Genomic DNA, 12,014 nt, shown 5'->3' with positions numbered 1-12,014 from the left:
AAAGGTGAGGCCTTTAATCCCAGGAACACCATCCCTACCGTCAAGCAGATAGATCAGGGGTCAGGAACCTGTTTGGCTGAGAGAGCCAAGAATCCAAATATTTTAAGGTGTATTTCCGTAAGAGCCATATATTTTTTTCAACACTGAACACAACTAAACGCGTGCATTTTAAAGTAAGACCATCATTTCTAGAGTAAAATAGGTCTCTTATTCTTTGTAATAACATTGTTATTCTGAAGGTAACCAATAATAGATAAATTACTTCTTACCATTAACGCAACTTCTTGAACATTTTGATTGATTGATTGAAACTTTTATTAGTAGATTGCACAGTACAGTACATATTCATACAATTGACCACTAAATGGTAACACCCGAATAAGTTTTTCAACTTGTTTAAGTCAGGGTCGACGATAATCAATTCATGGTAAACAGGTGCGGTAGAAGACGGATGAATGGATTAAAATGCACGAGTATGTTTTATATTTTGAACGTTATTTTTAACACTGTGATCACAAGTGGAATTATTAATTTCTTATGGTGTTAAGCAATGTCAGCTCAGATTTATCCGAGAGCCAGATGCAGTCATCAAAAGAGCCACATCTGGCTTGCGAGCCATAGGTTCCCTACCCCTGCAATAGATAGATATAAAGTATTTTATTTATTCCTTCAGGAGAGTTCCTTCAGGAAAATTAAAAAGTTCCTTCAGGAAAATTAAAAGCATGGTGGTGGTAGTATTATGCTCTGGGCCTGTTTTGCTGCCAATGGAACTGGTGCTTTACTGAGAGTAAATGGGACAATGAAAAAGGAGGATTACCTCCAAATTCTTCAGGACAACATAAAATCATCAGCCCAGAGGTTGGGTCTTAGGCACAGTTGGGTGTTCCAACAGGACAATGACCCCAAACAGATGTCAAAAGTGGTAAAGGAATGGCTAAATCAGGCTAGAATGAAGGTTTTAGAATGACCTTCCCAAAGTCCTGACTTAAAGGGGAACATTATCACCAGACCTATGTAAGAGTCAATATATACCTTGATGTTGCAGAAAAAAGACCATATGTTTTTTAAACCGATTTCCGAACTCTAAAAGGGTGAATTTGGCGATTTAAACGCCTTTCAATTGTTCGCTGTCGGAGCAATGACCTTTCACCCGTGACGTTACAATGGGAAGCCATCCACCATTTTCTCAAACACATTACACACACACAAGTCAAATCAGATCTGTTATTTTCCGTTTTTTAGACTGTTTTCCGTACCTTGGATACATCATGCCTCGTCGGTGTGTTGTCGGAGGGTGTAACAACACGATCAGGGACGGATTCAAGTTGTCTTACGTGGAGTGTGTATCGATTAGCACGGCATGCTAATTGATGCTAACATGGCAGAAATGGCAAGAATGTGTGGATACCCTGCGATACTCAAAGCAGATGCATTTCCAACGATAAAGTCAACGAAATCACAAAGGTGAGTTTTGTTGATGTTATTGACTTATGTGCTAATCAGACATATCTGGTCACAGCATGACTGCCAGCTAATTGATGCTAACATGCTATTTAGGCTAGCTGTATGTACATTTGTAGCTATATTTGCATCCAGCCTTTCCCTCCACCCACCTTTAATGCCAAACAAACACTTACCAATCGACAGATTTAAGTTGCTCCAGTGGTCAAAAGATGCAATCGTTGGTTGGAAGGTGATCGCCGAATAGCTTCAAAGCCGAATAGCTTCAATAGCTATTCGCTCAATAGCTTCAGTTTCTTCTTCAATTTCGTTTTCGCTATCCGCCTCCATACTCCAACCATCCGTTTCAATACATGCGTAATGTGTTGGATCGCTTAAACCGCTGAAATCCGAGTCTGAATCCGAGGTAATGTCGCTATATCTTGCTGCTCTATCCGCCATATTTGTTTGTATTGGCGTCACTATGTGACGTCACAGGAAAATGGACGGGTGGATTTACAGATAGCGAAAATCAGGCACTTTAAAGCCTTTTTTCGGGATATTCCATGATAGGTAAAATTTTGAAAAAAACTTAGAAAAATAAAATAAGCCACTGGGAACTGATTTTTATGGGTTTTAACTCTTCTAAAATTGTGATAATGTTTCCCTTTAAACCCGTGGACAATGATGAAGAAACAAGTCCATGTCAAAAAACCAACACATTTAGTTGAACTGCACCAATTTTGTCAAGCGGAGTGGTTAAAAATTCAACCAGAAGCTTGTGGATGGCTACCAAAGGCACCTTATTGCTGTGAAACTTGCCAAGGGACAAGTAACCAAATATTAACATTGCTGTATGTATACTTTTGACCCAGAGGATTTGGTCACATTTTCAGTAGACCCATAATAAATTCATAAAAGAACCAAACTTCATGAATGTTTTTTGTGACCAACAAGCATGTGCTCTAATCACTTTATCACACAAAAATAAGAGTTGTAGAAATCATTGGAAACTCAGGACATCCATGACATTATGTTCTATACTAGTGTATGTAAACTTTTGACCACAACTGTATAAATGTGTTACATATTTCATAACAATACCAGATAATTGCACATATTTTCGGTCTGATCACTCATATGATATCCACACTAACATGCATCTTAAATTAGCTGTTGACTTTTCCTTGTCAGACCTGGCACATCCACTAGGAACTTGCAAGTGGAGCAGGGGGAAAAAAACTAAATAATAGCGAAATGGTGGAGGAAAATAACTGAAATAAAAAGGCTGCAGTGAGCGAGAGAAAATGAGAATATGCTGGCTTCTTTGTTATCAATTAATTCTTCATGACTATTTGGTATGCACAATGGCCAAAATATAACAACCCAGCTGATAATAAACATTTCTGACACATTCAAATGGCCTTGGTTGACAAAACACACAGAAAAGTAGAAATGTGTTTACGTACGTGTGTGGAGTGAACATGCTAAATGGATGCCTATGACCTGGCGTGTGTGGCTGTCTCACCCTTTTGGCATTTCCAACACGGCTGACGCCACCTTTTTCTCCCCCTGCAGGCAAAGTCAGACAAATGTTAAATGGTTGAATGTTGCGTGCCAAGGTCTACTGCAACACATAACAATGCACGGCCGACTGATGCAGGAAAACATTGTCAAGACATGGACACGTGCATTTCATGGCACCAAGCAACGGGCTTCAAAAGAACCCAATTCAGGCCAATCAGGAGATGGGAGAAATTAGGTAATTCGCAGAAGACGCAATAAGAATCTTACCTTTGGACTAATAAATAAGGATTTATTCCCGAAAAGACACAATTGCGCATGATTGTAGGTCCATTTTTTTATTTTTAGGAGGAGTAGACGGCACATACCACAAGGGGGCATAGTAGCTCTATGTTTTATTATATATATAATGACAATGTGTATATATCCATCCATTCATTTTATACCGCTTGTCCCATTCGGGGTCGCGGGGGTCGCTGAAGCCTATCTCAGCTGCAATCGGGTGGAAGGCGGCGCACACCCTGGACAATTCGCCACATAATCGCAGGGCCAACACGGATAGACAGACAACATTCACACACTAGGGCCAATTTAGTGTTGCCAATCAACCTATCCCCAGGTGCATGTCTTTGGCAGTGGAAAGAAGCTTGAGTACCAGAAGGGAACCCACGCAGTCACGGGGAGAACATGCAAACTGGAACCCAGGACAACTCAGGAACTTTGTATTGTGAGGCACATGCACTAACCCCTGTACCACTGCGCTGCCGGAAAAAAACAAATATATATATATATATAAATATATATATATATATATATAAAAAACAATAATATAGTAAAATATATACATAATAAACAATAATATGATAAACTCAAGAATGGAGTACGACTAAATTCAAGAGTGTATGGTGTGAGACTATGTGTGGAAATTACTTGCTGAGTGTTACCGTGAGTGTTGAGCGAGAGGCGGAAGTCCTGGAGGGGAAAGTCATGCTCGAATGTCAGTGAGACAGGCAGTTTGCTGGGGCGGTATAGCGAGGCGTCAACAGGTCCGTGTCCAAGCAGGGGTCGAGGATCGAAGGAGGCAGTCCGGAATCTAAAAGGAAGTCGAGGCACAAAGCTTGATCACGGGAGACAGGGAAAGCACTGCGGGAAACACAAAAGATATAAGACGTGGGAACTGGGAAGGCACAGAAAGAGAGCAAGTACGAGGGAGGGCAGTGATAGCTTACTGTGTACAGGGAACTACGTTCCGGCACTGGATCTTCGGGTACGCTGGTCTTTAAGCCGTCTGCCCTCATCAAAAAACAAATGCGCTGATTGCAGATTGCTTGCAGCCGAGTAGGGGTGTGGCTGTGATGTGAGAAGAGCGAGCAGAGGCGTGTCCAGGCGCGCCTCCAGCAGAAGGCATGCAGGATTGCGCATGCGCTGTGACACCATTATAAAAAATAATCTCTGGAAAAGGCTTGCTATTAACTACCCGAACCAGCAACTTCTGAAGTTATTTTTAATTAGTGTTTTGCACAAAAGGGCAGTTTTTTTTTCAGATATCTGTAACTGTCAAAATAAATAGACCAACTGTTGTTAACAGCTCATTTAATATGTATGTTTATATAATTGCAACTAATAAGACTGCAGATGTTGTATGGTTTGGGCAAAAATTACAGTAACACTTTAGTATGGGGAACATATTCACCATTAATTAGTTGCCTAATAAAGTAACAAAGACTTAATTTAGAGTTATTTGGACACTAGGAGAACATATAAGGGTTAGGTTTAGGGTTACTAATAAGCAATAACTCTGAGGTTATTGAGGGAAGACTTTTGGTTAATGGCTTACTGGTTGTATAATAAGGCCATGCAGAATAAGGCATTAATAAGTACTTAATAATGACTAATTAACCCTTGTGTAATGTTCATATTGTTGTTACTCAGCCAGCGTGTGTGGGTCTGATGGACCCATTGCATTTTGTGGCTTGTAATGCCTCACCATCAAACACTTTTATGTTAAAATACCGAACAGATGTTTACCTTATCCCAATAAACATGTTTTCAGAACATAAACGTGTTTGACGGTGAGGCAGTAAAAGCCAAAAAAAATTCAACGGGTCCATCAGACCCACAAGCGCTGGCTGAGTAACAACAATATGAACGTTGCACGGCAAATTTCTCTGCCAGTTTCTGCATCCCACAGGGATTCTTCTTTTGTGTTTCGGCACCTGCGGTTCCCACACAACGTTGCAACATTTGTTTGTCAACACTGTCTGCTCTCATTTTCTCGCACATTTGACCCTCTGATGCTCTGTGTACCTACACTGTGTCCTCCGCCTGCCTAGACCTGCTGTGCGTGTGTGTGTGTGTGTGTGTGTGTGTGTGTATGTGTGTGTGTGTGTGTGTGTGTGTGTGTGTGTGTGTGTGTGTGTGGTACACAGAACATCCATTTCCACACTTCTATTAGCCCCAGGTCCAGTGGACCTGGACATCTTATATGTAATAGAAATGTGTAGGGGGGGTGTATGGTGTGTAGTCACTGAATATGTATTCTGATATATGTTTTTCACAGAAAATGAGCCAAAGTCAGTGAGTCTCAGTTTGAAAAATGTATTAATTGTATCATTTTTCTTTTAATAAAAAATGAAAACAGGTCCCACAGACCCGAACACTACACAAGGGTTAAGAGCTAATATGCTATTAATTTGCATGTTAATAAGCAATTATATAATGGTGATTGTGTTCCCCATACTAAAGTGTTACCAAAATTGCACTTCCCATGATCTTGCGAAACTTGTTGACGTAACACTTTGAATATAAAGAACTTGTCAAGCGACATTCTGTCTCCTTGAGGTGTCATCAAGTGTACAATGACTACACCAACCACAAATGTCCACTGCAGGACACACCCGTGGTTCTAAATGGGCTGCGGTGGTTCAAAGAAAACATTTAGCAGTAAAAAAAAAATAAAAAATAAAAAGTTTCAATTAAGTCCTACAGACAAATACAAATTGTGGAAAAATATGTTAAAACACAGGTTACAAGATAACAGCGTTGAAGAAAAAAAAAACATTTGTTCTCGCAGGTCCAAGGGGCCAGACATGAAAAACGACCACCTTGTCTGAGGCAATAAGGACAGGGGCAGAGATTTGGCGGCCACTTAAAGATGCAACAATGCACATTTATAATAATTACTGGAGACATGGCACTACAAGCAAATTACACTCAGAGCGTCTTTGCTGGTGCGTTACTGAACTCTGGTGGTTTGTAGCGCCACTGCAAGCTCATGTAGAATGTAGATGCCAGGAGAAAGAAATTGGAAGAGGAAAAGAGTGCAGGAATGATTCCGCGTGGATAGGCAGAGGTGGGTTATGTCGTGGTAAACACACACAGAACGGTTATGGCAATATGTCAAAAGACAACATGCTCAATAGGAAAAATCTTATGAAATATTGGTGCAGATCTGAATAAAGATGCATGTTTACTTTACCTGTTGTCAAAATGTGGACTGTGGCGGGGTTTGTTTTCCCCGAATGCAAAAAAAGGTGACGGGGATATGGCGTGAAGGTAAATACATATTTTAATTTATCTGTAAAAAAAAAAAAAGTGCAAATTAAAGGCGCACAAGGCGGAGAACAAAGTTGGCTAAATAAAAAAAACTACCATAAAGGCAAAAAAACTTAAGACATGAAAAACTCGCTAATTGTGACTTCAATAAACAAAACTTACGAGCAGGGCATGAAGCATGAATTATGGCAATTGTTCTCAAATGGGGGTACGCGTACCCCTGGGGGTACTTGAAGGTATGCCAATGAGTATGTGAGATTTTGAAAAAAATATTCTAAAAATAGCAGCAATTCAAAAATCCTTTATAAATATATTTTTGGAATAATACTTCAACAAAATATGAATGTAAGTTCATAAACTGTGAAAGAAATGCAACAATGCAATATTCAGTGTTGACAGCTAAATTTTTTGTGGACATTTTCCATAAATATTGATGTGAAAGATTTATTTTTTTGTGAAGAAATGTTTAGAATTAAGTTCATGAATCCAGATGGATCTCTATTACAATCCCCAAAGAGGGCACTTTAAGTTGATGATTACTTTTTTGTGTAGAAATCTTTTTTTTTTATAATTGAATCACTTCATTTTTCAACAAGTTTTTTAGTTATTTTTTATACCTTTTTTTCCAAACAGTTCAAGAAAGACCACTACAATGTAATAAATCAGAAACTGATGACATAGTGCTGTATTTTACTTCTTTACCTCTTCTTTTCAACCAAAAATGCTTTCCTCTGATTAGGGGGTACTTGAATTAAAAAAATGTTCACGGGGGTACATCGCTGTAAAAAGGTTGAGAACCACTGAACTATGGAATGAAGAGAATGAACAGAGCATGGAACAACAACATTGGCGCCAGACCGACTGCCTGGCAACTACAGGCTTAAATCATAGTGACATGCTTAACACAGGTGCGTGAGTCCTAAACAAATCAGGTGCATTAGTCCAAATGAGTACAGGTGAAATAATCGGTCATCATGGTGACAAAACGATGGAGCGTAAACAGGAACGAGAAAGAGTTTTAAAACCAACAGAACATAACTAAACAAAACAGGACCACAGAACAGGACACCTATCGTAGCTGTGATCAGAAGATCAGACATGTCCAGCTTGAGGAGGCGAAGCCAGTGTTTATTGTAACGTGCCATCCATCCATCCATGCATTTTCTACCGCTTGTCCCTTTCGGGCTCACGGAGAGTGCTGGAGCCTATCCCAGCTGCGGTAGATGTGGTACACCCTGGACCACTGTTTTTCAAAAAAATGTCAGCAAGGCACATTTTTTTTCATTAAAAATTCCGGAGGCACACCACCAGCAGAAAACAAAAAAATTAAACCCCATCAGGTCCTCCTGCCTTATTTTGAGTTTGTTTGTGTTTTCCTGTGTGTAGTGCTTTAAAGTTAAAGGTGAAGTACCAATGATATTGTCACACACATACTAGATGTGGCGAAATTATTCTCTGCATTTGACCCATCACCCTTAATCACCCCCTGGGAGGTGAGGGGAGCAGTGGGCAGCAGCGGTGCCGCGCCCGGGAATCATTTATGGTGATTTAACCCCCAATTCCAACCCTTAATGCTTAGTGCCAAGCAGGGAGGTAACAGGTCCCATTTTTATAGTCTTTGGTATGACTCGGCTGGGGTTTGAACTCACAACCTACTGATAGTTTTTGTCTAGTTATTTTGGTGGCCCTCCCTGTTTTGTTGTTGTTTTCCTGTAGCAATTTCATGTCTTCCTCTGAGCGCAATTCCCCGCACCTGCTTTGTGTTAGCAAGCAAGACTATTTAAGTTGTTGCTGTACTTCTTTGTGCGGACATTGTTGATTGTCATGTTCTGAATGGATGTACTTTCTGGACGCCGTAAGTTTTTGCTGTCGTCCAGCATTTTGTTTCTGTTTACTTTGTAGCCAGATCAGTTTTACTTTTGTTTTGCATAACCATTGCCTTTTCCTTTCCCTTTTGTTAATTTTTGGTTTTGTGGTCTGCATATTGGGATCACAATAAACCTTACTCGTGTCACCAGACACATTCGGACTTTTGCCTGCTGCCACCAACTGACATGGAGTATTACGTTGTTACCCTGCCGAGTTCTACACAGCACAGAAACTAAGCAACGGCACAATATTTGCATGTTATAATTATTGATTTGCAAAAAATACTTTTATGGCCAATTAGGTGAAGTTGCACAATTTCCCACAACACACCAGACAATATCTCACGGCACGGCACAGTGGTTGAAAAACACTACCCTGGACAAGTTGCCACCTCTTCGCAGGGACAACACAGAAAACATTCACACTCACACACCAGGGCCAATCAACCTATCCCCAGGTGCATGTCTTTGGAGGTGGGAGGAAGCCGGACCACCCGGAGGGAACCCACGCAGTCACGGGGGATCGAACCCAGGAACTTCATATTGTCAGGCACATGCACTAACCCGTGTTTCACGGTGCATTGTAATGTTGCTGCAGTTTAGTCATGAATAAACATACACCAAGAAAACTGGTGCTCCTAAAGGAGGTCATTTTATTCGCGTAGAGTACAGAAAACAATGACATATCATCCAATGTTACTAAAAACAGGGTGCAAAGATCCTCTCATTTCATGCTCACCACCGCATCGTCCCTCTCCACGGGGAATATTACAATTTCCTTAAGGATCCGCTTGGCGATAACGTCGTTGTTTGCGGACAACATCCTCCGTGACATCAAATCGAATGGCCCCCCTAAATTTTCCACACAAAGATTTTTTATTAGGATGGGTTTCATGTGCAAAGTTTTCAAAAGAATACACCCCGCTTTCATCTATTGGCGAGGAACCTCAACGCTCTCCCGCGTTGCAGCGTGGCCCTTTGATCACATTTGAAAGCGTACGTACCGTCGACATCCAGCAGCACTCCTCCCGCTTCTGTCACTATAACCGCCCCCGCCGCGATGTCCCAGCAGTGGATCCCGATCTCAGAGAAGGCCTCCGCCGCCCCGGACGCCACCAGGCACATGTTGGTGGCGGCAGTCCCCGACCCACGGAGCCTGCGTGAATAAGGGCAAATGGTACAAACTAGCCGCAGAAAAAAAGCGAGGGATAATAAGAACAGAGCGGGTAAAAGAAAGAGCTTTGATGTTTTGCAACTTAATGCCAAAAAAACGGAAATGCTGATTATCGGTGCTGCTAGACACCGACCTCTATTCAATAATACAACTTTAACATTTGACAACCAAATAATAAAACAAGGTGACTCTGTAAAAAATCTGGGTATTATCTTCGACCCAACTCTCTCCTTTGAGTCACACATTAAAAGCGTTACTAAAACGGCCTTCTTTCATCTCCGTAATATCGCTAAAATTCGCTCCATTTTGTCCACTAAAGACGCCGAGATCATTATCCATGCGTTTGTTACGTCTCGTCTCGATTACTGTAACGTATTATTTTCGGGTCTCCCCATGTCTAGCATTAAAAGATTACAGTTGGTACAAAATGCGGCTGCTAGACTTTTGACAAGAACAAGAAAGTTTGATCATATTACGCCTGTACTGGCTCACCTGCACTGGCTTCCTGTGCACTTAAGATGTACTTAAGGTTTTACTACTTACGTATAAAATACTACACGGTCTAGCTCCAGCCTATCTTGCCGATTGTATTGTACCGTATGTCCCGGCAAGAAATCTGCGTTCAAAAGACTCCGGCTTATTAGTGATTCCTAGAGCTCAAAAAAAGTCTGCGGCTATAGAGCGTTTTCCGTTCGGCCTCCAGTACTCTGGAATGCCCTCCCGGTAACAGTTCGAGATGCTACCTCAGTAGAAGCATTTAAGTCTCATCTTAAAACTCATCTGTATACTCTAGCCTTTAAATAGACCTCCTTTTTAGACCAGTTGATCTGCCGCTTCTTTTCTTTCTCCTATGTCCCCCCCTCCCTTGTGGAGGGGGTCCGGTCCGATGACCATGGATGAAGTACTGACTGTCCAGAGTCGAGACCCAGGATGGACCGCTCGTCGGGACCCAGAGGACCGCTCGCCTGTATCGGTTGGGGACATCTCTACGCTGCTGATCGCCTTGAGATGGTTTCCTGTGGACGGGACTCTCACTGCTGTCTTGGAGCACTATGGATTGAACTTTCACAGTATCATGTTAGACCGCTCGACATCCATTGCTTTCGGTCCCCTAGAGGGGGGGGGTTGCCCACATCTGAGGTCCTCTCCAAGGTTCTCATAGTCAGCATTGTCACTGGCGTCCCACTGGATGTGAATTCTCCCTGCCCACTGGGTGTGAGTTTTCCTTGCCCTTTTGTGGGTTCTTCCGAGGATGTTGTAGTCGTAATGATTTGTGCAGTCCTTTGAGACATTTGTGATTTGGGGCTATATAAATAAACATTGATTGATAGATTGATTTTAAGGCGAGTGGGAAAAAAACAAGAATGAAATGCTACACAAGAAGTTAACATTGATTTTCAACTGAAATGAATAGCTTGTTTTTCTAAGGCAGGGGTAGGGAACCTATGGCTCTAGAGCCAGATGTGGCTCTTTTGATGACTGCATCTGGCTCTCGGATAAATCTGAGCTGACTTTGCTCAACACGATAAGTAATGAATAATCCCACTTGTAATCACAGTGTTAAAATTAATGTTCAAAATATAAAATATTCTCATGCATTTTTAATCCATCCATCCGTTTTCTATCGCACCTGTTCAAGTAAGAAGTTATTTATTTATAATTGGTTAGTGTGGGGCTTGCCCTCCTGGGGTTCTTCAGACCACCAAGCACCGACATGAGAGCCTGTTTCAGGGTTACAATATTGTTTTATTTTCAATAAGTCTCTCAGTTGCTTTCCAGCAATAGTACAGTATTTCCAGCCCCAACCCAGTCTCTCCTCCTGGCTGCTGCTTATAACAGAGCGACAGGTGATTAGATAACAAGGCCCAGGTGGGCCATCTACGCACATGTCGCTGCAGGCCCACAGGCCACGTCCCTCACAGTTAGTTCAGAATAACATTGTTATTACAAAGAATAGCAGACCTATTATACTCTAGAAATGTTGGTCTTACTTAAAAATGCACGTGTTCAGTGTAAAAAAAAATATTATATGGCTCTTATGGAAATATATTTTAAAATATTTGGCTTTTTGGCTCTCTCAGCCAAAAAGGTTCCCGACCCCTGTTCTGAGGCTCGTACACTGTTTCCATGGCCAGGTTCAAGCACCTTTTTAAGGACTTTCAAGATCACTTGTTTGTTGTATCATAATTCATGTAGGCATCATTCGTTACAAGGAATAACATTAATTATTATAGTTTACTTGTTTGTTTGTATCATAATTCATGTAGGCATCATTCCTTACAAGAATTAACATTATTGTTTACTTGTTTGTTTGTATCATAATTCATGTAGGCATCATTCCTTACAAGGAATAACATTAATTATTATTGTTTACTTGTTTGTTTGTATCATAATTCACGTAGGCATCATTCCATACAAGGAATAACTATAATTATTATTGTTTACTTGTTTTT

At 41.1% G+C, this 12,014-nt stretch overlaps 1 pseudogene; it reads right to left on the bottom strand.

Moving 5' to 3' along the window:
* Nucleotides 1-9,013: 9,013 nt before the first annotated feature.
* Nucleotides 9,014-12,014, bottom strand: part of LOC133569376 (inositol monophosphatase 1-like) — a 29,964-nt pseudogene continuing 26,963 nt past the window's right edge.

This window comes from Nerophis ophidion, linkage group LG15, assembly GCF_033978795.1.
Source record: "Nerophis ophidion isolate RoL-2023_Sa linkage group LG15, RoL_Noph_v1.0, whole genome shotgun sequence".
NCBI lineage: Eukaryota > Metazoa > Chordata > Actinopteri > Syngnathiformes > Syngnathidae > Nerophis > Nerophis ophidion.
Note: the sequence above shows the minus strand (reverse complement) of the source record. Positions and strands in the feature narration are given on the sequence as shown.